Source organism: Pieris napi, chromosome 4 (assembly GCF_905475465.1).
Source record: "Pieris napi chromosome 4, ilPieNapi1.2, whole genome shotgun sequence".
In the NCBI taxonomy this organism is placed as follows: Eukaryota; Metazoa; Arthropoda; class Insecta; order Lepidoptera; family Pieridae; genus Pieris; species Pieris napi.
Genome location: NC_062237.1, coordinates 3,985,944 through 4,013,937, shown reverse-complemented (window position 1 = coordinate 4,013,937; position 27,994 = coordinate 3,985,944). Strand labels below are relative to the sequence as shown.

The window sequence follows — 27,994 nt, the reverse complement described above, 5'->3', positions numbered from 1 at the left end:
CATTAAGTATAATCTAACCGTTACTAGTTTTGTTTCATAGTAGAATTTTGAAGTTGGGTAGCGAAAACGCATATAGGATATCTTAAAAATGGCGCGTTGGGCACACTCAATTTTCAAGATGCACTAAGATAGTATCGTCTGTGAAAGCATATAGTTTTAGACATATCGAGTGAGAGGAGATTATTTGAAAGCCATTGAGAGATTTGGCGAAGACATCCGGACATATTTACATCCGGTTACTATAGAAAAAAATAAAGAAGAGTTGTACAATTCACTAACTATACAAAAACCTAAAAGTTATTTAGTCAAAGCAACCGGGTGTTAAAGTTAAGTCAGGGCTTGTAATATCTAAAGAAACTTTACGTTTAAACCACAATATATGTAAAAAAGGAATGCTACTCTAAAAAGTATACGATTACCACAATTAAATCATTTTATATTCAAACAAACGATAAAAGTCGAAACGAACGGTCGATCAACACCATAAATTGTACACAAAGCGTTATTTTTCCAACTCCATTAAAACAGTTTGATCAAACAACTGACAGTAAATGTATTTTCAGTACAAACATACGCTGTTTTATTGAGTAGGGAAATTAAGCATGGACGCACGCGCAGTTGGCATCGCGGTGCGCCCCGTGAAAATCGCCTTCAGTTAATTATAGTACTGAAACTAAACAATGCTTCGAATGTGCAATGTGTGTGGCCCGTAATTATGTGGGTCATGAGACAAGAAGTAATAATTCCTGATGTCATAACTAAGACAGAAGGCAAATGGCCAGGAGTCTCATCTGATGTTAAGTGTCGAGTCGAGCCGAGTTTGTTGCTGGTAAGAATTGGTTATGTTCATGAAGGGCTAAGTCGACTATATATACACTTTAAAACATTAATATAGAGAGTAATAATCGTAGACCTTCGAAGAGACATTGTGTTACCATGGTTATCATTTTGTAAAATTTTATTTTAGTATGTTAAGTCGGTATCCTAATTATTGATAATAAATATTTCATTATACACTAACCGCAAAAAAAAAGAATATTGAGCCATTGTTTTGGGACCTCTAGGATATATTTTATATTATGCTGAAGTAAAAATAAGCATTAAAAATATACTAATATAATAATAATAATAACTTTATACCTTATTTAAAAAAATAAGGTATAAAGAATATTTTCTTGTACACGATTGACGATACTTCAATTAATAATATACAATGATTATCTTAGAAAACCTTATACCAATAATAATAACAACAAGCGCATAGACGTCAGAATAAAGCAATTTATACGTTATCTGTTCCTCTAAATTATAAACAAAACACCAATTGTTTATTATATACAGAATTAGATCATTTACCTCTCCTATGCTTTTATATATTTATTTTATTTAGACTATATTAATTAATTATATTAACAATGAACTTAAAAACGGAAATATTGATGTAAAGGGCGATACAAAGCGCTAAAGCCACCACCTTTTACCCTGGACTACCACTATGTGGAATCAGCTATCCACTGAAGTATTATCGAACCAATTCGTATAAGGGGCCTTCAAGGTAAGAGCGTACCAATTCTTAACAGGCCAGCAACGCATTTGCAAGTCTTCTAGCAGTGTGAGTGTCCATGGGCGGTATCTCTTAACATCAGATTTGCCTCCTGCCGTTTGTCACTATACTATAAAAAAAAACGATTAGGCAACCCTAATTAAAGAAAACAGTAAATAGGAAAAGAATTGTGAAGAACAGCAAGAGTGCGTAAAATAATAATAATACAAAAAAATGAAAATATTACTATGAAATATAAATATTACTAAATACAACTTATAAGTTATAACTTATAAAATTACCAAAATAGAAAAGGCTGGGCAAGGCAAATGTAAAGATAAAAACGTGATAATTAAAATTGTATTATATTGATTAGGCTTGTATTACGAAGAGTTTTCTATGTATTAAACGGTACGTAATTTATTTATTTACGAAGTACGAAGATTCTACTAGAGTAATTTTCCGAAGTCTTTTGTGAAAATAATTCAGCATAAACACATAATTTATACAGAGAGTTACGATTCCTTTTCCTAGCCAGTACACAAGTAATAAATGAAAGTGAATTAATATTTTTTTATATAATAGACGCCCAAAAAGGGCAGCCATCGCAGCCTATGGATACCCATTTTTAGTGGGTGCGTTGCCGGCCTTTCAGGGAGGAGTACACTCTTACTATGAAGTAGTTGGAGATCGTATCTCTCAGGGAAGACCCCCACCGGGAGTCAATTCCACAGTTCGCTAGTTCGCAAAAAAAGTGCCTTGTGAAACGAACTGTGGAAGACTTCCAGCCATCAAGGTGATGTTGATGAAATTTTGAATTGATACGGCTCGTATAGTGTTGAAACGAGGCAGGACGGATCAACCCAACCAATTCTTCAGAACACACCATAGTACACTTTGTAGAAAACGCAAAGAGGTTCTATGGCCATATTATTTACGGCTTGCTGCACATTTAATCGAATAAAAAATTACTCGACGAATTGATGACCTCCTCAACTTTTCGGTTAGAAAAGCTATGAAACGGAAATCTGAAAACTAGAATTTAGTTATATATACCGGGTATGGAAAGGATTTGATTTTTTTGTTCGCCTTTTATCAGCTAACACTAACGAAGCTGTAAATAAAAAGTAAATAACTACTATAGGCTCTAGGTAGGTTGCTAATTGCGCAACAAACAAGGCGCAGGATTACATCAACGATTCCTATTAATAAATCACACAGTGAGTTATAATAGTGATAACATTTTAAACGCTACAATATAATGAAAAAATAAATACTTAAACTTTAATAAAAGGTAATTATTTCATAGTTTTTCATATGAGTTTGATAGAAATTTTTAAACTACTGGGAAGAATTTAAAAAAAAATCCCTTTCGGTAAATTCTTCTTACAGTGTTAACCTAGTAGTTTAAACGTGCAACTTCCATCCCCCGGTTGTAGGTTCAATCCCCGATTGTGCACAGATAGAAACAGACAAACAGACAGTTAATTGTCTTCAACTTGCGAATTTCCTCCTGAGGTCGTAGGTTCGATCCCCCTTTTTGCGCTACTAGAATTTCTATGGGCCCATTTAACACTCGCTCGTATAGTGAAGGAAAACATCGTGAGGAAACCAGCATGCCTTAACCCCAAGGAGTCGACGGTGTGTGACCAGGCACAGAGGGTGGTACTTTCCTATTAGAAATGATCACGGAACAGATACAGAAATCTGAGGCCCAGACCTAAAAGATTGTAGCGCCATTGGTATATATAAATTATTCCTAGTGTAGGATAATTTGGACAATTTCTCAATAAATCATTGAATTATAATCTCTGTAGGATAGATCAAAGGTTCTAAGAACATGGCGGGTTTTTTAATGCGATACTGTTTCAACAACTGGGCCACTTATGATGCAGGTAATGTATCTGACATGCGCTGGCGCCGTCACCTGCGCGACTTCCCACGGTGACTCATTATATCAGAGCCTTATAATGAACCTAGATTTCCTTTCGTCACTACACACACACACAACTTCTTTAAGAATACCTTGCCCAAAGTATCAAATTTAATATTTCGAATGGGAATATAATAAATAGGTTCAGTCAAGACTTTTAAATATTTAAAATTTTATTCATGTAAAATATCACAAATCAATAAACACGCCAATATTTTTCCTGAGATTTCAAAGTAATAGTGATCTTGATCTTTAGTTTTTTATAGTTACTTAACAACTGTTTGCTGTTTTACATTATACGCGATATAGTTCATTTATTTAAGACACTAAGAGATTCTATTTAAGGCAACACTCGTGCAATATGTTTCATGTGTGCGTGATGTACTAGACACACTGACGTTTTTACAGTATTTGTAAAAATATAAAATTAATTCCATATAAACACATATTTTATTTCTCGGTAAACAACGAGATAGAGAGAGAGGAGTACCTCGTAGCTTCAACCGATGAAAGGTATTATTATAGTTAATACTTTACGAAAGTTCTTTATCGTTTTCCTTATCAAAACCAACGTTAAAATATTTTAATACATTCGTCACACATTCTAGGTTTCAAAAGATACGAACTAGATTGATAAAAAAACAATTGACATAATTGTTACGTACACCTGCCGCAATTCCCACGATTTCTTCTGTTTATAGCGAGCTCAATGATAATTATGGGAATATTTTACTTTCTTCATCTTGATCATAAGAAAATGAATAAACATTACCTGTCGAGAATAAAAATAATGTTTTTGTGTGATTTCATCGTTTTAATTACGTCTGATTGACAGATTTCTCTTCATTACCCAACTTCTAGGTCACCTTAATTACGTGCAACGTGGTGTGTACTGAAATTTTACAAGTTTTTTTTACACAAGCACTGTTAGTATAGATAAAGAAAGAATAAATTAAATACTACTGGACTGATTTAAAGTTCTTTCACCGTTAGAAAGCTACCTTATCTCTTAAAATAACTAATCATTGGCGCTACAATCTCTTTAGGTCTTGGCATCAGATTTCTGAATCTGTTTCATGATCATTTTAAAATCTTATAGGCAAGTAGGTGATCAGCCTCCAGTGCCTGACACACGCCGTCGACTTTTTGGGTTTAACACATGTCGGTTTCCTCACAATGTTTTCCTTCACCTTCGAGTACGTAAATGCGCACATAGAAAGAAAGTCCATTGGTGCACAGCCGAGGATCGAACCTACGACCTTAGGCATGAGAGTCGCACGCTGAAGCCACTAGGCCAACACTGCTCTATCTTATCTCTTAGTAATATATATTTTTTTTAATCTAACTGTCTATGTGAATGAGGACGGGACAGTCCGCTAGTTTTAAACATTTGTAATAAAACTTTATGTTGGAAATAAGGCCTTCATTTTTGTAATAAGCCTATGTTAAATACTGCACAATTTACACGATTTTAATAGATACTCTACATGACTAAAGATACGCAAGTTAATCAAGTTAATTGTATACATGAGAAGTACACAGTCGTTAAAGATGTTATATTTTGATGTTAAATAGCCATTTTTAGTAATAAAAACCCGTATGACTTAAGAAACGGACGCCAGTCACATAATTTTTATCTGAACCCCGAGGCATAGAATATACCTATATATATATATATGTAAAATTAAAGAAATATTTTATTTATTTAGTTATTTACAATTTATGATATGATATAAAAATTAACAAAATTACATGATAAGGAGAGTCAACTGGCGGCCTTATCGCTTTCGAGCGATCTCTTCCAGGCAACCACTGTGAGAAAAGAAAAAAATTATTAAATTAGATAAGGTAGGCAAAAAGTGCAAAAATACATGTAATACAAATAGTTGTTCAGAAAAAGAAACTAAACAGGAACAAAAATCAAACTCAACTTATTAGTTGTCCTTATCCTTTATTAAGGATATATGAAAAAACATGATAATAATAATAAAAAGTGCACATGAATCATTATAATTTAATTTAAGATCAGATATTATTAAGATTTAGCCATTAGTGTAGATGTATACCCATTTTGTCTGCCGTTATTTGAAATTGTATTTTTTTCTAATTCCTTTTAAAAAAATGCCAAAATGTTTTAATGTAATTTTAATAATCAACCTTCAACCGTCAGGATATCAAAACTTTACCACTTTTTCGTCGATTTCGGCTCTAAAACCTGATTAACGAAGTGTTTATTCATCACGAAAATAAAGTAAATAAATTAATTCCAATATGCAGTAAAGTAAAGTTAAGTAAAAAATCATTTAATCACATAGGTAACATAATGTACACTTATGACATGTCAGTAAAGAAATACATATTAATGCTTCTAATTTTACATTTACTGCCAGTTCTCAAATCAAGGGCGTAGAACGGGAGAGAAGAACTGCAACAAACACGAACAAAGCCGCGTAACCTCTAAGCTCAGATTATATATTAACTAGCTGACCCGGCAAACGTCGTTTTGCCATGTATATCATTTATAATAAAAGAATTGGGGTTGATCGTAGAGGGGTGAAAGTTAGGGGTTGTATGTATTTTTTAATGTTGTATCATAAAAAAATAGAAATTAAAAATTTTGTCCAAAAAAATAAAATAAAAAATTTAGGGGTGGACTACCCCTAACATTTAGGGGGATGAAAAATAGATGTTGGCCGATTCTCATAGATACCGGATAAGCACAAAAATTTCATCAAAATCGGTCAAGCCGTTTCGGAGGAGTATGGCAACGAAAACTGTGACACGAGAATTTTATATATTAGATATGATTTACAATACACATATACTAGTTCCGCTGATCAGCACAGAAGCTCGCAGAGATTTCCTCAAGCACTACACCTGTCCACCGTTCCCACACGTTGGTTACACAATAAATGCGTTTTTTATTCATTCGCAATATTTTTTAGAGCCTCAACACAGGATGCTTCTTAACGAGTTTTAAATTAGTCTAGACGTATTAAAGTCATAGCTTAGAGATAGAAAGTTATAATTTATTGGTTGATTAATAATACTAAATAGATCGAATTTATGTTAGTTAGTGCCTGTGACTTTGCAAGTTTACGCAACACGAAATTTTAATATCATTTATATATCGATTAAAGTAAATATAATTTATTATTTAGTACAACTATTCTACGGAGAACTTTGAAATAGATGGAGGGATGTATGTACATTAGATTTTGTTATTTGATAATATTTGAAAATACTTTTCATAACATAAATTATCAAGTATCTTTCTGGGTATTTTTGTTTTAACAAAATTTTTGCATTTCCCCAAAAATGCTAGTAGTTCCGGCGATTATATTATTATATATAAAACACAAACAAACATTTTGCAAACCTGCGCTATCTTTAGAGACAAGAAAAAACAGACACACAGATTTTACTATAATTTTATGTAGATTGAATTTATTAGACCAAAAATCTAGGCTAGCTATTAACTAGATTTCTTTTTTATGTCTTTAGCATAGTCTAGCAAGCTACTTAATTAGATATGACATAACAAATTTCACATTATTCAACTTTCATAATCCACAATTTCGGCCGATGACCGCGCATGTCATTTTATGATGCAAATGGTGACGTGCACTTAAGCCGTATACGTGCATAATTTTCTTAAACTCATTACACAGATTCAGAACAAGTAGCGGTGACAGACTTACACCTGTCCGTGGTTCCCACGCCGGACGTTGCGGCAACTCAGGGTTGACAGCTTTTGCAAGATTTGGTAATGGCGATAACTATATTTGCCAGAAGATCCCAGTAATGAATATTATAAAAGATCAGCCTAACTCAGGGTTGACAGCTTTTGCAAGATTTGGTAATGGTGATAACTATATTTGCCAGAAGATCCCAGTAATGAATATTATAAAAGATCAGCCTAACTCAGGGTTGACAGCTTTTGCAAGATTTGGTAATGGTGATAACTATATTTGCCAGAAGATCCCAGTAATGAATATTATAAAAGATCAGCCTAACTCAGGGTTGACAGCTTTTGCAAGATTTGGTAATGGTGATAACTATATTTGCCAGAAGATCCCAGTAATGAATATTATAAAAGATCAGCCTAACTCAGGGTTGACAGCTTTTGCAAATTTTGGTAATGGCGATAACTATATTTGCCAGAAGATCCCAGTAATAAATATTATAAAAGATCAGCCTAACTCAGGGTTGGCAGCTTTTGCAAGATTTGGTAATGGCGATAACTATATTTACCCCAGCAATAGATGATAAAAGATCAGCCTAGGTGCAAAGATTTTTTCGAACCGTATTAGCGGCCTTGAAGGTCATCGAAGGACGGCACTACGACACACAATTGCACCGTACACGGTTGGTGTCGTGGCAAGTGACGTCACGTAAAAAGTACAAGTGCAGAAATATGTGTCTGCCAACTCTTCGCTGACACCAAAGAGTACATACAATGGTTATATTACGAAATACGATACTCAATCCAATATGAGCCTTTTAGATCTTATTTGATACAAACGTCTTACGTCTAATATCGAACAGATATGGTTGACAAGACAAAAGATCTCTATGACGTTTTTTGATCATCATCTGACAAGTAGAAACATATTGTAATGTACTGTGATAAATGTAACAATCTCCGCTATGAGCTTTGAAACCAGTTCCCTGCTTGTATTTGATTTCTTTATATGTTCCCTTGTTCTTTCAAAAGGTTTCTTCTTGACTACTTCAGCAACTAAAATCACTGGTATTTTGATAATCATTAGAAATTAAATTGTTATGATCCGTAACATACTATACAAAATATTTCTATCGGGGACTATAGATAAAAACACATTGCCTTTTCACAATTTGACATTTTGTTTTATAGAATATAACTAAAGACGACCCACGAGAGATTCTTCTCTCAACACGGTTCGCATAAATCATATTGAATGCTGTACATAAAAACAGTTATTATCCATTACTGGAGGTTGGCCGTCAGTCTCTTGAAGCGTGTTTTGTCCTGAGCCAGATGCAGCAACTCCACTCCCTAACATTGCGAAGTCATGATTTCTTCCTTCTACCAACACGCCGTTTACCCTGGATTTTACCCATTATAATTAATTGAAGGAGTTGGTTACGGTCAACACGTGGCCCAGGTACGCAACTTTCCGTTGTTTAATGTTCTGCAAGTTTTTCGACAGTAACTAAACTAAGTACATATAATATTAACTATATTGTACCAACCCTGATAAGGACATGGAGTAGCCTCGAATCTTGTCCTCGTCCAATCTCTTCGTTTACTTGTTTTTCAAGCCAAGTTTTTGCTATCACTCCGATAAAAAGATAATTACAATATTTTTCGATTACATTTAAATTTACTTGAACTTGTTTACACTGTATTTAAACGCACTTAATTTTATCAATTCAGTTACAAAGTATATGAGTCTAGTCTATATTTGTAGTTTAAGTAATGTCTTATCGAATCATCAGTATGCATTATTAAAATTTATAACGAAGGCGAAAACGAAACGAAGGGAATCTTTGGTATATAAGCCAAAACACGATGCAGGCTTTAGGCTAAATGATAAGGACAACATATTTCTAAATTCTATAAGCATGCTCGTTTTTAAAATATGTGATCTGATTCAACTTCAAGCGTTTCTCGCAAACAAAACTTTTATTCGTTTCAATTAGCAAGTACCGTTAGTGAATACCGTATTTACTGGTTTCGCATTGACATTCAGGTTTACAGAATGATCTCAGGGTGCCTCGAAGATAAATTGTAAGGAAATTATAATATCCTGCTATTAACCACGTGTGGTCGGATATTGATTTGGGAATGTTTTGTGTTTTTGGTAAACACCAATTACTTTTGTAATTACTACTTTTTGACGGCCTCCCAATGAGATTTCAGATGTAAACTGAAGATTCATAATAATATATTTTACATCCTGGAAGTCCTCTTAATGACGTGAAATTATGTTGACAGTAACTTTTGTTTTTTTTTATTATCAAGCAAAGTTCAATAGAAGTTTTACACTCTACACAAGTTATCAGTTACGAAATTTTTATCAATATTAATTTAAATATTTCGTATAATACAACGTAATAAAACATTAAAAACTGTCTGCCTGGTCTGATCAGCGTTCTGTGTCTGACATACGCTGTCAACTTATTGGGAGTAGGGCATGCCGGTATCATTCACCGTTCGAGCAAGTGCTAAATGGGTCCATAAAAAGTATATTGGAAAACCGGGGACCGAACCTACGACCTCCGTAGGAAAGTCGTAAGCTGAAACAGTGCTCTAATAAAGCATATCTTCAAATAAATATTTCGCTTAATTTATGGTTAACAGAATATTTAATGGATAGAAAAGTCTATCAGAATAAATACTTTGCTATACACACCTCAACAATGTGACTGACGTTTAAACAAATAAAGCAATGAGAAACCGTTCCAGTCGATACACATAAGTTTCCTTTAAGATCTTGAGACCAACTTGTCTGAACTTGAAACCGCAATTGGATAACCAGTAACCACTCACCCGCGGGCCATGAATCGCTGTATCCGCGTGGTCCTGTCGCACAATGTATTAGCGACAGGACTATCAGATTTATCATAAGATCCGTGTAGAACCTTTAAAATCGGAACCTTAGTCTATAATTTGCAACTGCATTTGAAGTTGAGACGCGACTATGTTATTTTCAGATTTTCAGTAATATTAGTTTGAATTTGATTACGGAGCATGGAGTTGGTAGTCGTAACAGAATGACCTTATTAATAGCAGAAAAAAATAACTGTCATATTATGGCAACATAGCCCCAAAAAAGGTCTTTGCAAGCACTGAACCGAAAGTCTATTGGGAAGTAATATTTTCAGAACCATGCTTTAAAGATTTCGACTACTCGATTTAACACTATATGGACAAAAACGTTTTTCTTTGAGCTGCCTTGCGATTCCTTGGCATTCTGATAAGGGAGCTTGTAGTTTATTGTTTATTAAGATGCCAAATCGTAAAATGAGTGCTTCACGACTGATTTGAGCGCGACCGCTGCTACGAAAACCGCTGTACGAGTTCGAAAAGTGAGTTACAGAATCGCAAGGCTGGATTGAAGTAATTATAACATTGAATAAATCACGAACGAAGAAACGTTTAGGATTGCTCAAGGAATATGAGATCTTTTTATAGGTATTTTCTTGTATAGGTTTCATGGCCCAGAGGTTAACTTTATCCTTTTGTCTGCAGGTGTGCTGTGACGTCGCCGACCCTGAGAAACTACACAAAGTGAACAATCTCACGCCTCCAACAAACCAGTTTATGCATAAAACCGTGCAAGTGCCGTAAATGCCTCATGATGGTTCTGAAGCTAGACCACAATGTTAACTAAACTCCATTAAAATGTAATTGAGACGGTTTCCTTCAAATTTTGAGAATTGCACGAAGCCTTAACGTGTCGGTTGCTTTTACAACGTAAATTGTTAAGGCAATTAATAACCTTAGTTTTCACAATCTAGACAAGCTGTAAGTTTAGTTTAATACATTTTAGATGATTCATTAGATTTCAGGTAAATTACTGATAACTTTCGACCGTAGTAGCTCAATATTAGGGACTCTGCATCCGGAAGTCCAGCGTAAGTAGACCCCTAGTGGTTGCGTTGGTTGGTAGAAGTAGCGGAGCAGGTTATATTTGTTTTGGTCGTTGTGTGGTTGTAGAAAATGTGTTATGACAAGAAAAAATTCACTGTTATATCGGTGTATTTAGGTTTTTTTGTATGGAGAAGTGTAGTCGAAGTGGTAGTTTTGTTGCAGTACATAACTATATATTAAGTAAAGCCTTGAAAAAACAAAACACGTCAAACATCCTTCGGGTTTTTTGTAGTCGTAAACAGTGATTATAAAGTTACTGTATATGTAATTACGTATATATATGTTGAGGCTGGTACAGATTCATACCATGTTATCGTAAATTATATTAAAAATTCCTAATGATTGCTTTGTATTGTATAAGGTATTTTTAATACACCACAAGCATTTACGAATATTAAGAGCATAGTCTAGAACTGCGTTAAATCTAATTTTTCACAATAAAATTGAATTAAAAAATATAGCCATACAAATTATTCTATGAAGGAATCTTCAACAGTCGCGCTTCAATTCTGAAGGTCATGTTAGTGGCGTCGAACAACTTCCTCCACTCTCCCCTGTCTTTAACAAAGGCAATTAACTAATTAGATCAAGGAAAAGTATGACATACATTAAGAATTAGTTTGAAGATATTACAAAATCTTTATAAAATAACATATCCACTTACTAAAACTATTTATTACGTATGATATAGTGCAAATAGAAAGCAGTCCCCATAAAATCCTTTAAGTTAATTTATCATTAATATTCGACAGGTCAGGTGTGTGAATTTCATATGTTTCACACGATTAAATCATTAATGAATCAAAGTTTATATGAAATTAGCATGAAATACGTCACACTCCGTGTGAATAAGGGAAGTCAGGAAGTCAGGAGCGTTGACGCGTGTAATCTATTCCAATTTTCACGGTAAAGTGCACATTTGAATTTGGAATTTTGAAAATCTCTTTATTGTTTACTAGCTGGCCTGGCGAACATCGTACCGCCTAACAATCTATTCTTTATTTTTTTTAAATAGTTATTCTGCTATTCAGGACACCGGTCTAGCTAGTAAGATAAAAAAAGAAAGTTGATAAGACAACAAATACATTATGTCAAAAATAAAAATTTACCTTCCCGGAACCCCTCCACTAACACTTGAACCCTATAATATGGTATTAAAGTTCAAATTGACTTTTAAGTATTATTACGAATATTTTGTTTGGGAATATAGAAAAATAGTTTTTAGACTTTTTCACTCATTTTTTTTTATTTTTCTCTCCGTAAGAACCATCCTCGTACTTCAAGGAATATTATTTTAAAAAAATCAGACAAATCGGTCAAGCCGTTCATGTTATGTCGTGACAACGGAAAACGGGTTTCATTTTTATATATATAGATTACATGTTACTGTTATGTTCAACACATATATTGCAATTATATTCTTAAAGGACCGACAACGTATTCTGGAAGTGTAAATAGCTTAGAGATTTCACTTAACAGAGAATATTTGCTTGTAAATAGATCATATATTTTAAAGGACTATGAAATATTATATCAGAATATGGGTCCGCTAAATATAATTTAAGTTGTTCGCTGCGTGCTTGTTATCTTGCTCTTTCAGTTTCCTAAAATTATACACATTGAGTACAGAATAGAAGTATGCACGGTCCTTTATAATATTAATTTATTTAACGACAATTACAAGTCAAGTTAGTATTATAAATATCGTCTTGAAAATTTTATTTTACAGTCTTATTATTTAGAATTTCATTATTATTTAAATCGACAGCAAATCATTTTTAAACACCTTTTAACATAAGCAAAACAGATAACAAATCTAACTTCTATTTTCAACTCGTATCATTAAAACAAGGTGCCATAGACATGTAACTTCTTTTTTATTGCTCGTAATAAACCTATTTACATCTATGGTCAGTCTATTATCTATGGGCGTTTCAATGACAGGTTTACAGTGTATCAAATTACAGTGTTTCAAGGTATCGTGTTAAAAGACGCCGGCGGTAAGACGATACAGGGCCAGCCGGTGGGCGAACGGTCAGTGCATACGTCGTGATATGAACTCCGCTCTGCTGGACAGACGGACAGACCGCCGGGACAAGTACAAAATATAGTGTATAGAATTATTATCCGCGTTTTTATTTATTATGAGTCAAACTCAGCATTAGTCACAGGCGTTATTATATCCCTTAAAGTCGCCTAAGATTTATGACAGATTTTAGATATTTTTATCACTAATAATAATAAATAAAAATAAAAAAATATAAATGAGTGGCGCTACAACCTCTTTAAGTTTTGCCCTCAGATTTCTGAATCTGTTTCATGATCATTTTTTAAATGTAATAGGCAGATAGGTGATCAGCCTCCAGTGCCTGACACACGCCGTCGACTTTTTGGGTCTAAGACATGTCGGTTTCCTCACGATGTTTTTCCATGACCGATCGAACATATATTAAATGCGCACATAGAAAGAAAGTCCATTGGTGCACAGCCGGGGATCGAACCTACGACCTCAGCTATGAGAGTCGCACGCTGAACTTAATTATATACGTACGAGTACGGTTAGTATATCAATATTATATTAGTTTATTTCTACATTGTACTTTCGGTTTATAAATTATTTATTATACTAATTGGGGCGTACTTTTAAACTATGCCCCTTAATGATTGCACCCATTTATCCTTAATAATAATATATCTCATTTCATCACAGCGTGACAGTTTATCAAGAAAAGAAATAAACTAAAGAGATTTTTTTAGTTAAAGGCTGTACTGATTGCATTGGACTGATTTAGTTTCTTTGAATAAAGTAGCGTACATAATACAATATAACAACTGTTTGGTGTGTAAACTGTAAAAAAAATTGTCAGAATATGACAGCAATCTGATGCAAATGTTGGCGCCGATCATGGAGTCAAGTTACCTTCTAGACTGTTCATGCGGAAGTCGACGTTTTTCGATAATTTTAATTTGTATTATAAAAGATCAACTATCCTAAAACTTATTATATAGGTTCAGGAAAAAAGTTTATAATATTCAAGTTATTTGTTATATCTCGGGCAAAGCCTAATGCATTTATTAAATGTTTATTACAACATAAATAACTTCAATTAAACAGCTTTAATCAAGTTTGTAATAAAATCAGACGTCAATAGACAATTTTAATTTCGTAACCGTAATAAATGTCAAAGAAACAGCTACTACATTTCTGAATAGCTAATTATTACCTGCCAACTTCGTTCAGTAGGAAATACGGAAAAAATTGCACAAAGAAGACCTGCTGCAGAACAGGGAACAGCGAAAGTTTCTCATTTTCGAGGCAGACATTTTGCGTCGCAGATGTATGTATGAGAAGTCGGAGGTCGATGAACTTATTAAAACATTAATCTAAAGCATATGTATAGGCCTAGGAAATGCAGGAAAGTTTGCTTGTATACCTTTAGTAGGTAGACACCTAAAACAAATGCGCAATTAATAAATTTTAAATAGGGAACTTATAGCGGTCTAAACTTTTTGCAGCATATTACTTCAGTATTCAGTAAACTATTCGAAAAGATGGGGCATACAAACTACATTTTCTTGAAAATTAAATGGTGCTTGTTGCATCTTGCATAGTAAAAAAATAAAAATATACGCGAAATAATTTTCTAACTCTGTTTACAGAACTATATTATACAGTATTATGTTTTATTATAGGAAGGAAAGCCCCGAGAATGAAACGTTTGAGTTTATAGAGATTGGCCGTTAACCGAGTCATCAGTTAGCGGATCTCGTCAGAAACAGTCGTTACAAATTATTTCCTTATTAACGTCAGCCCTTCTTCCTGTTGTAAACTATACATTTAATGCTCAATAAGTGTCTAAATTAAAAAAAAACATTTAAGTACTTCAAATCTTGTTTCGAAATACATATGATTTGTAAATATTTTCCTTTTGGAAAATTGGATTGCCTAATTTTAACTACGATGATTTAAAATCAACTAACATTTTTAAAATGCCTATATAAATAAAAATATATTGTTTGATTCGCCTTGATATGTATATAAGTGTTTGACAGTAAATATATTTTCAAGTATTAAATAGGAACGAAATTTTTGGCACAACAAAAAGCTGTCAATCTTGTATAGGAAATACTAATTAACTTTTTGGCACTGAACTCGACATGATTTACACTTGTTTCCCACCTGCGATAATTGGATATCATTATAAATTAACACTAGATTGACTTTGTGGGTTTGCTTCTTTTTATTTAATAGCTTTCAGCGATAGCTGAGTGCTGACAGGCCCTTACCCTAATATTCAGAGACTGTCAAAACGTGGATTTTGACATGAGTTATGGTTTATATTGTCTCGTTGCTGAATCTCATCTTGAAACTAAGACTGCACTGAAGAATGCTACGATGACAATGATCACGAGATGGAGAAAATCGCTAAGGATCATGACAAGTGGACAATGATTTTGGAGGGCTTACAACCATACATCGTAAGAGATTTTATAGAACAAAAAGCAGGAGGTAATAAAAGTATGAGAATTCGGGGTATCACGATAGCAGGCGCAGTTCTTGACGTGCGAGATACTCGATTTATTAATTTAAACAAAATTGTTTTGAAGAATTTATACTGAATGTTTCCAACTGTTGAATTCAATTTTACGAATATCAACTATTAAAGTACCTACTAGTAGTCTGCTCTGTATACTTGTGAAGAGTTTGAAAATCCAGTTTTCAAAATATATATTTAAATAAACCATAACACTGTTATTAATAGAACTTTGAATAAAAGCCTTTTTATATATCCAGGGTAAATAATGAATAGAAAATGGTTTAAATGTTTAATAAGTAACGATAAAATACAGAAATAAACACACAGAAGGCTAGTACTTTTGTAATTATAATTAATTTAATCGAACTGAATAATTTATTTAATGTTTTCTACCTCCGTTTAGTTCAATGGCGCCAAGCTTAGGTCAATACAATTTGAATTTTTATGACTTCCTAAGGCCCTTAATAATAATTTGAAATATTTAAGTTAAAACAAATTTGCTCCTATTTCACCATTCCTCCTGCTGATAGAGGACAAATGTTTGTTTTTAATTATTATTAAATTAGTTAATTAATAATAATAATTATTAATCAACTATTAATAAATTAAGATGTCATGTAGATAATGTTAATAATATATATGTGTAATGGTTGCAGCTCCTTACAAACATTGTGTAAAACAAAAAACTTTGCGATTAAAAAGAGTGGCGGAGAGCTTATTGCCAGTTGTTCTCTTCCGTTCTACGCCCTTGATTTGAGAACTGGCAGTAAATGCAAAATTAGAAGCATTTAATGTATGTTTCTTTTTTGACGTTCATAAGTGTACATTGTGTTACCTACATGAATAAATGATTTTGATTGATTGATTAGTTGATTCGCATTAGCGCTCCCCAACAAAGAATCCCTTATAATCAAATGTAGTTCTTTAAATATCTTTAGCTGTCTCAAATTGGGACTACGTCCAACTCAATATTGAGAACGGACTATTGAAGTTTAGTAGTAAGCACACTGATCAAATAAACCAATCTTCGACACAGTATTTTAGTATTTATAATTTGGGATTTATTTAAAAATATGTGAATATTTCACGCCATATTCTTAGCGGCCAACTTACGTGGCGTCATGTATGTCTCAAATATAGAATGGATCGAACAAAAAAAACAAAACATGATCACGAACATTCGCTTGTTATAAAGTAGATACATGTTAAACGATGTCTACAAATAAAAAAATACCAGGAAAACAGCCTTTTGCGACGTGGACTAGACGTGGCAACCCTGACGTGTAAAAAACAAAAAAATATTACCGTTGGATGATTATGGCAAGTATGGTGCAGTAAATTATTGGTTGGCTCGACTTGATAGCCAAAAACGGTTCTGATGATCGGTAGAACGATTGGAAGATAGCCTGAGGCCATATAGGGCTAAACAGGTTGTATAGTAACATACTATTTTATTATATATTAATTCCAACACATGATACCTAACGAAGTCGAGATCACGAAAATTGTTTACATACTGAATTCACATTTTATACATATCGCAGTTCTTAGTACAAACAATTTTCAATACAAAAGAAACGATTGATTTTTGTATAAACAACATTAGCACAGCGCTCCGTGGTCTTCTCAGGAACTAAACGCAAGCACGCAAATGCAAGCGTGACCTCTTCAACTATAATCGTTATATTTCAGTCAATTTACAAAATACCATAGAGAATATATATATAAACATTCCTCAATAAACATACTATCTATTAGTGAAACAACGAATAAATCCCATCTGTAGTTTTCGAGTTAATCGAATTCATACAGGACAAGCGCAATCTTAATTTTGCAATATGTGTTTATAATTTAATTGATAATATCAATGGCGGGAGTAAACGCGAAAAAGTTAATTAGCAAAACCAAGTACTGTGCGGTACTGAAGAAACTCCATTTAAAATTATAACAGCGTTTTAATCACCCATAAAATTACATTTTAATCCCATTTAATGGTTTAATAAAGACATCAAAGAACTTAAAAGCCTTAGGAATATGATAACGCCACAACTATCAGTGTTTTTAATTATACTGTAAAAGTTACAATGTTGCCAGTAATTAAATAAAAAGCTTCTTTAATGCCCTTTGCAAATATATGAGATATATGTATTTTTATTACAATTTTATAAAGCAAAATTGCAAAGGAGCACCGTTAATGTTGCCATAACTCTAATCATATTATGTTACAAGTTATAAAACTTGACAACTATACACTTGTTAGCAAAATCCTTTGTTTTTTGTTCAATAGGTGTGTAAAGCAAAAATAATATCAATATAACATTTCTGAAGACACAGAGCAAGTAAAATAACTGTTCATATGTTTCCGGAATTGCAGGTTATCGGGAAATCTTCAAGGCAAGTAGCTGATGTCTGATACCACAAATGGTATGACACAACTGTTCATACGTCGTGCCCTTACATGGGCCCTTGTTATTGGTACGTAGCGTTAATCTTGAGAACAGCTGTGCCAAAATGTAAAAAGGAATCGGAACTCGTGTATATATAATTGCAAGTACTTGCCAACATTCCAGCATCGAATACGATTGGTAAAAAACTGAATTTTATTTAATTACTAGCTGACCCAGCAAACGTCGCTTTGCCATGTATATCATTTTTAATAAAAAATAGGGGTTGATCGTAGAGAGGTGAAAATTATTGGTTGTATGTATTTTTTAATGCTGTATCATAAAAAAATAAAAACAAAAAAAAAATAAAAAAATAAAAAAAAAAATTTAGGGGTTGACTACCCCTAACATTTAGGGGGATGAAAAATAGATGTTGGCCGATTCTCATAGATACCGGATAAGCACAAAAAATTTCATCAAAATCGGTCAAGCCGTTTCGGAGGAGTATGGCAACGAAAACTGTGACACGAGACTTTTTTATATTAGATTGTTTGTCTTTGTAGTTTAACAATTAACACAAATGCGTAACACAGAACCCCTCGAAAGCGAATTGCCTATCCAAGTCCAACAAACGCACGAACTATGGTTTCGAGGGTTAATGGCCCATTTACATATTATTTTAGAAGTTTTATAATGATAATGCCAACTTAATTGATTAGATAATACAGATTGATTAATGTACTAACAATAATTTTTTAAAATTGAATTTAGTAAACAAAGTACAAGAATTATGTGTGGCGACTTTAATAACATAGCATGCAATAATATGCACCTTAGTAGCTGCGTATGGTCCCCATTTTATCATAAATATAAATCCAACATACACAGAAATTATACAAGAGAAATGACGCGGTATCTCGTTTTTACAAGAGCGGAAAATTACCAGGAGAGATGTAACAAATATAATCTCTTATCTTCACAGGAAAAACGCATTCTTCTGGACCAATGCCTTGACATGTTCTTCTTTATGAACGCCTAGATTGCCCAGATCAAGTTAAAGTTTCTGTCACTAGACGGAGAACATGATATACTACTCTTTTCTCGGTTAACCATCACATAACACAGCCAAATTAGGTATCTTAAGAGATGAAATGTATTTAATAATTTTTATTGTCCCTTTTGTAAATTTTTGAACCTTTTTGTAGGTTAATATTATGTATTTCATCTCTTGATATATATTTAGTGTAATTATTTGTTATATTTTTTGATAGCTGTACGAAATAAATAAATAAATAATCCAAATGAAAATAACTTTTCTCGTAACGCCCACATAGATAGAGTTTGTGCATTGTTGTTGTGTTGTGTTGTGTTTGTTAATGTATAATGGTTTATTTTCTCAATTTGACTTTTTTTTTAAAAAGGCCTCTTACAAAATTGGCCAAATGTTTTATATTTACAGCTGCCTAAATAAAACAAATAATTAAATAATTAATAATTAAATCTATTAATAACAATAAGATGCTTGCATTCGCATAATTTATTATACGAATTAATTTATTATTATTCATTATCTTAGTTTTTGACACTAACCAATAATTGTTTATTGCTATATATTCTCTTAACAAGAATTTTATTTTTCTCCCCAAGATGTTTATACCGTACTAACTACTAACCTAACCTACCTACGAAGAACATAGACCTAGTTACATTGAATTTATTAAGATTACCTGCGACAGATATAAGAAGATCTCGACTAATACTGTTAGCATTTGTTAGTCAACATTACGTGAGGTGCTTTAACACGATTGCGTAAGCCTTATCAGTATTCATCTGTTTACTCAGTGTGACATGATTTAAAAATAGAAATAATCAGTAGTTACGAAAACTTTGTTGCGATGCTTGAATATTCTTGTATAATGTACATTTAGTATTAGTCTAGCGATTCAAAGACGACTCATTGGTCTAGTGGTTAGTACCCCTGACTGCGAATCCATGGGTCCCGGGTTCGATCCCCGGCTGAGGCGAACATCGATATGATGAGCATTTGGTGTTGTTCTTAGGTCTTGGGTGTTTAAAAATATGTATTTATATGTATATCTATCTATAATATGTATGTATATCCGTTGCCTAGTACCCATAACACAAGCTTCACCAGCTTAGCATGGGACTAGGGACAAGGTACATATATTATTTTATTATTATGTTTTTTTTTATTATATTAAAACTATTATATTTAGTACATTATAATGTCATATGTACATTTTATCACGAGCTCATAATAAAACAAAGATAACACCGAATATTGAATAGTAGTTCACTACGTGCATATTTTTTTTATACAGGGGCAAATGGAGGCTCATCTAATGTTTAGTGATACCACCGACGCCCATGGACACTCAATGCCAGAGGGCTAGTGAGTGCCGGCCTTTTAATAATTATTACACTTATTTCTTGAAGGACCCTAAGTCGAATTGGTTCGGAAATACTTGATTGGGTAGCTGGTTCCATATAGTCGTGGTGCACGAGCTGCCTTAAGAAACGCTCAGTTGTGGAACGACGGACTTTCGTATTCTGCCTCGAAGTCCTATGATGAATCTCACTTCCAGGTATTAATTTGAACAACTAAGCGCATTTTTTAATTCATATTTTCTATTAACCTTGCTAGCATTAGTACAGATTGTACCTATGTAATTGAAGACTGATATATTGTCGTTTATTTATGTCTTGTCTACACATACACTACTGATTTTTTGAATAGTAAACAAATACTTATGTATGTACGATATTAATTTATTTTATTTATATAGTGACGACGTTTTTCCGAAGGGGTAGGCATAGACCACGGATTTCACCTTGCTACGGTCTTGACACAGGTAGGTACCGCTCTCGCTTCATCCATGGGAACTTTGGACTTGTATCTTCTATAGTAAGTAGTCTCGAGTAACCAAATCCAAGAGGTACGGATTTGGTTCAGGTGTGTACGTCAGGGTGTATGAAACTCGACTTTACCATCCACCATCCACGGCCTTGTCACCAGCCTTGTCACCATCCTACTTGTAAGCCGCTTCTCATTCCAGATGGCCAAACCACTATATTACTGAAACTATTCAATTACCCATTTTCATTCTTATCTAAGAAGTAACATAACATCTATATATATAAAAATGAAACCCGTTTTCCGTTGTCACGACATAACATGAAAACGGATTGATCGATTTGTCTGATTTATTTTTAATAATATACCTTGAAGTACGAGGATAGTTCTTACGGAGAAAAATTAAAAAAAATTGAGTGAAAAAGTCTAAAAACAACACTTTTCTATATTCCCATACAAAATATTCGTAATACTACTTAAGTCAATTTGAACTTTAATGCCATAGCATAAAGTTCAAGTGTTAGTTAGTGGAGGGGTTCCGGGAAGGTAAATTTTTATTTTTTGACATAATGAATTTGTTATCTTATCAATTTTCTTTTTTTTATTTTACTAGCTAGACCGGTGTCCCGAATAGCAGAATAAGTATTTTAAACAAATAAAGAATCGACTGTTAGGCGATACGATGTTCGCCAGGCCAGCTAGTACTAAATAAATAAGGAACGTTTTTCGTTCTAATATTATCATTTGACGATAAGTTTACAGTGAAATATCCGTATTAGTATATGAATAGAAATATGGACAACCTTGTCGCAGCCTCCATAGCTCAGGGGTTAGAGCACTGGTCTTGTAAACCAGGGGTCGAGAGTTCAAATCTCTCTGGAGGCAGACCAATTACTTTTTTTTTTTTCTAAAATTTATTATGTAGTCCCATTTATTTTAATTTGGTTAAAAATCTATTCTATTAAAAAAAAATATATGTTCCGTTTAAAATAAGTGGTTGAAATATTTAGACAATATTATAATCAATCAATTACCTGTAAATTGTAAAGTACTTAATGACTTATTTGTTAAAAATATAAAAAGAACGGGAGATCTTAACCGAATGAGCCCCATTTTGTTAGACAATTTCGTCTTTCATACATCCACTTTGCTCTGAGCAACGCTTAGTGATAGATTATCGCTCAGGTTACATCCCCTACGAAACCATCACAGCCTGCATCATCATAATGCGACGCTTTCCGCCCTGTCTCCGGGGACTTTCCTCAGGATAAAGGAACCAAAGAGGTTCAGCATGTGATCCCGACAGTTGAACTGGTTAGAACTCCCAGTGACAAAAGTTACAATCTGGCTATATTTACTTATTCGAAAGAAAAACTTCGTAAGCGCGTTTTAAGTTTGAAAAAATATTTGCATGAAAAGAACACTTATTATTACTTTTTTATTTTTATTTAAATGAAACCTTCTATTCTTCAAGCAAACGCATCTTTGAAAAGTTTAACTATAGGGAATAACATTGTTTTCTTTAATGTTTAAAACATATTATATCATTATTGACTTCGGCCGTAAACAACGCCATCTATTGACAGTTTTTCACACTATAACCTCGTCACTAGCGAAGGTCGTCATTAATTTAATTTATTTCAAATTCCATTATTTATGCTATTGAAATAAAAATGTTCAACTTATATTTGAAAGTTCTGCACTTGCCAAGTAAACTATTACATACAAAGGCTGTGTTTTCTATGAGCTTGGAAAAAGTTTGCAAGAATGTTATCTTGACAATCTATTCAACGTTCCTTTTCAGTCATTAAATTATTAAATACAAAAGAGCACATTTCTCGCATGATTACGCGGTCAAGATAACAAAAGAAATCAAATCGTAACTCTATCAATTAGCTGTAAACCCAACTTTGCTGTTAAAGGTACAAAGTTTTGAATAGTTTGTTATGTCCGTGATTCGTAATGATAAGATGTATATGAGAAAGTATACTCTGTTACTATGAAATAAGGTGCAATTTATATTGGATCGATCGAGATGCGCCGACGCAGGTGTGCGGCCGCCTGGTCGTCGCCGTGGCTAGTGGCTCTCGGATATGGTATTTCATTAAGGCTTATGTTTAACTTACCACCAGGTATAGTAACATATAACAGACAAAAATAGTAAATGATTACCAAAATTAAACCCGCATTTTAATGTAAAATTACAACCTAAGTTTTAACATCTCGCTATCCTATTTAAGCAAACTGGCTCCAAAAAACTCATTGTTAGCCCAAAAATAGTTAATGAAAACCAAATTATTAACCATATTTTAATTTAAAATGAAATGCAAAAAAATAAAATCTCGTTATCCGATTAAAGTAAATTACCCTCGGCAAAAAAAATATTTTGCCAAACACAGTAAAGTAAATTTACTCCTAACCTTTTTGTCTCCAAATTGATTAACCACTACAAAAAAAAATTATCTTGAGCGTTTCGTTTACAACCAAATGCTATACCTAAAATAAAAAATAAAACTCTTACAATTTCAATAATCCCTTTTTTAATTATTGAAACAATCATTAAAAAGATAGTCCTCTTAAAACTAATAATAAACAGTTCAAAGATCTTAAAACTAAACTAATAATAAGCATTTAAAAAATCTTAAGAAGAATCAGTCTTCTGTATTAATTCACTGCACAATTAATGCTTTCTTAGCTTTGGCTGGTCGTCCTCTTTTGCGCTTCATGCCAATCGGAATAGCTCTGGCCTCTGAAGGTGGCTGGACGTGCTTAAGCCGAATCGCCAATCCAACGAGATGTCCCAGTGTGGTGGGAGAGGATCGTAAGCCGCAGACATAACTTAATATGGCATCATAATGCTTCATTTGGTAATAAGCCTACATTTTATGTCAATCATAGTGGTTTATTTAGGCAGAAATAGCGCATTAATTTGCTCGCTAAGATTTGGTGATCATTTACTACATTTGGTGTTCGAATACAATTTGAAGTGCAGTCGTGACTAAAATAGCTAGTACTATTGTAATTTTAGACGTTATTTATCTGGTGTTAAGTATATATTTTTGGTAAAAGAACTAAGGGTATCAAAGCATTTTATGGTGATCATTATATTTAACCCCTTTCATTAATTTGCCGGAGCTGACCATAATGATACATAACTTCTATACAAAGGAATCTTTTCACAGATTCATCCTTTGTAGAATGTAAATTTCTCTTTTCTTAATAAGTTGACTAATCGGGTCGCAAAATGTGTCAAATTAGTCAATTTTAAGGTCATGAATAACTTTTGCAATATACGTAGTATAGTTTTGTGAATTGCGGGAACTAATATGTAGATTTGGAAAAGTCTTCAATCAATAGTTATGTTTTTTTTGGGCTGATTTATTGTGATTAAAATTACTAATATATTAGGTTAGCAAGTAGTACTACTAAAATCGATAGTCGGTGTTTAATCAATGTACTTGAGAAAGTTCTCCTGGAGAATAGAATGCGTTTCTTTTAAAAGAATTTATCATACTTTCATGCAGCGTGCATAGAAAGGGAGACATCGTCTGATACTTTCACAGTATATATTTATTGATAATTTGTATAAATTAAATTGCAAAGTACATATTAGTGTAATGTATTTCCATTCCGTTTACAAACACGCATCGGAAATAATTGCGTTATAAATTATTTCAGGCGCTTCTTAGTTCATATGAGGAATAATATTTCAATGAAAAAATTCCTAAAATTTAAATCAGAACAAGATTGTTATAATTGTATAAATGCGTGACAATATAAATTATTAATGACGCCATCTAGAATATGGAAACACTACTAGATGTAAAAATGTTATACTCAAAAATTATATCTCGTATTAAAATATAATTAATTACTAAATGTGCTTATTTAATCTGTGATAAAAATGCCGTCTCTAGAATCTTATATACTTGGGGAAATAATAATTATTTTGTATTTCAACGGATCACCTTGCATATGCTTCTTTTCCCACAAGTTTTTAAATGTAAAATAATTATCTCTTGATAATAAACGTACACATCACAATACGTTATAGTTTGCCTTATGTAAAATTTAGTCCAAAAAAGGTTCGTCTAAATACAGACTAAGCCAGACTGCATTCCTGAGGCGGCCGATGGCGGAACTTCGAGCTTCTAATACCAAATACCAAGTTTTTGCACGAACCAATCAACGTGGAAAAACCCAAACTTAGCAGATATTCTACAAGAAACAAATTCTTGGCTATGGACGAAACATTAAAATAAATTTAATTAAAAAAAATATATTAAAATCCATAAGATAAACTTAATAAGGTTTTAATAAAATTGTAGAGAAGTAAGTATAAACAATATTCAATATAGTTGAAGGACATAATATGTATGCTGATGATTCGGTTTGAACTTGTCTTAGCCGAATTCTCACCTACATGATTGAAACTAGTCCACAGGTACGCGTAAAAACAAAGAGACAAAAAAATCGTCACACGTTGAACTGATCCTTGCCCTCCCCGGGTAAATGCACACGTTCGGCAACCCAACATAGCCAGAATTCTTAAAATATTTGTTTTTTACTAACATCGCTTGTCTATTGCTTCAATTGTTTATAGGGTAAAAGGGTGAAAAGTTTCCAGTGCTCATTTCGAAAATCGGTTCTAATCGATTGATATGAAAGAAAATGCACTTTATAATAAATTACCGTTAATTGAGTTACTGTTATACTTAAAATAAATGTAATTATTATATGTATTTTTTTTTCTCATACACCTATCTTCACTGAGACATCATGGAACATTACGCTTTAGCCTAACTTAAGACTAATAAGTAATTTAATTCTAACATCATCTACTAATAAGGATATTTAACATCAAATGTCCAATAAAACTACTTAAAGTCTCTATTAAGTATAAGACACTCTGTTCTTGTGTTCTATTTTTCCACTTACCAATGTTTAGCACTTACTAGTAAGACTAACGTGCACTAGCACTAATTCACTAATTCAAATAGTTTTTCCTTTTCTATCTTCTCACTAGGCCCGTGTTGTAAAGAAGTTGAATAGCGTCGACATTCTACATAAATGTAAAATATATGTTTCGCAAAAACCTAACCATTATAAAAACACAATCTAGAAGGTGTTTAATGATATTTTGTATACGCCTTTAAAATTCTGTTACAATTTCATTATCTTAATTTGTGAACTGCCTTGCGATTCTGTAACTCACTTTTCGAACTCGCATAGCGATTTTCGAAGCGGCGGTCGCGCTCAAATTAGTCGTGAAGCAGTCATATTACGATTTGGCATTCTAATAAACAATTAACTACACGCTCCCTCCGCTTGACAAGGCGTAATGTGAAATTGCTTAACAGAATACCATCAGATTCCAAAAATGACGTGAGTGACGAAGGGAGCTTTGTTAGTGCGAGGTGAACTCACGGATTAACAGAATCGCACGGCTGAACTCCCAACGAAATTAGTAGAAAATGATCATACATATGAGATAAAAATCTTGAGCCTTGCAAGATCAGATTTGCCTTTTTGCACATAAAGTTTACCGGCAATTTTAATCATAACCACGCAGTTACATAAATAAAACATACAAATTTAAAAGTCCAGTAAAAACAGAAGCCCAGAGGCATTTCAAAAATGTCCATTATATTCGGGAGTCGATATTAAATTGCCGGCCAAATTGGCGGATCTGAACGCAGGTAGCCGCGTAAATTGCTTAGCCAGTAGCTACTTAAGACAGAAAATAATCACCTTCATACAATGTTGTTTTTTAAATGATTAAGCACTTAGTTTTATTTTGACATTAAATTCTAAGTAGGAGGCAATTTAGTCACTGTCTGTTATTATTTTATTCCGCATCTTTTGTTTTATAAGTAAGGTTATAAAAGCTATACTGTAATAATTGTTTGTTTGACAATTGTTCTAATCACTAAATAAACACTGTTTTGTACTATTTGTTTTTAAATTATTAAAATCATTCGCGCGTTAGTTTTGCTCAGAGTAACAAGGTTGTATGCCATTGCTATTAATTTTTAAGTGTTTAAGTATTATATACTGTCAAATGTTTAATTCTGAAGAGATGAATTCAACACATACTCACTCTGCCACCCAAAAAGTGTTTTGATCTCCGAAACTAGAAACTTCTCTCCCGCCAATACATACATAATATCTATAATTGAAAGATGCATATTTTTGACGTATGTCAAAAACGTATTGACTTCTGACGTACGGAATCAAAATCGCGCTTCGTCGTGACTCTGCATAGAATCTTTCTTTTATCTTTCCGAGTCAGAACTTTATCTCAAAAGCGTTATTGAATCAATTTCAAGGTTGACATTGTCATTGTGACATGTCACTTGACAATTGACGAATGCGATTTTGACTACAAACAAGATAAAAAGTAAATTTGTATATTCTAGATACCGTTTAAATTAAACTCAGTTAGCGGTGTATAATTTGTAAAATGTTAGAATCTTAGAAGCACAGGTGTACTGTAATCAGTGTAAGGAATGTAGAGGCAGGTGACAGGACGAACATACCTCGGTCCGCGGCTTTACACCTCAAATCACGTATATTAAGGACTTTGACCGGCCACAGATCTTTGTATTATTCTAATTGTTGTTTATGGTTACATATTGTCTGTCTAATGGTTTAGAATTTTGAAATTTCAAATTTCGAACCTCATGAAGATAGGTTTAAGAAATAATAGATAGACGAGAAAGCAATATTTTATAATAGATAATCGGAATCCAACTTTTTAGGTTGTGTATCCATATATGCATTGCTCAGTTAAATAAGAATAAAAATAAATTCAAACTAATTCAGTTTTAAAAAGTTTTAACCACTTTCTGTTATGTTGTATTGATTTTTCCGCTCTCCAATCTACTTTTAATGGTACATCTAATGATATAAAATAAAACGTGATATTTTTCCGATGGAAGCTATGAGCCAGACAAGTCCAGATTCAATAACTCTATGGTCGTCGTAATTGTAGACAAGTTCGTATATGGAAACAGGATTAAAAAGTACCACGACAGGTGGTGCCTATATCTAATACATGAGCCACAGTAATATGTTAGATT

At 33.0% G+C, this 27,994-nt stretch overlaps 1 long non-coding RNA gene and 1 other non-coding gene across 2 annotated transcripts; both read left to right on the top strand.

Moving 5' to 3' along the window:
• The first annotated feature begins 2,655 nt into the window (after window positions 1–2,655).
• LOC125049171 lies at window positions 2,656–24,031 on the top strand. Its single transcript, XR_007116957.1, has 3 exons — window positions 2,656–2,670; window positions 3,203–3,205; window positions 23,022–24,031. It is a non-coding gene; the product is annotated as an uncharacterized LOC125049171 (long non-coding RNA).
• On the top strand, window positions 21,725–21,797 carry Trnat-ugu. Its single transcript has one exon. It is a non-coding gene; the product is annotated as a tRNA-Thr (tRNA).
• Window positions 24,032–27,994: the final 3,963 nt, after the last annotated feature.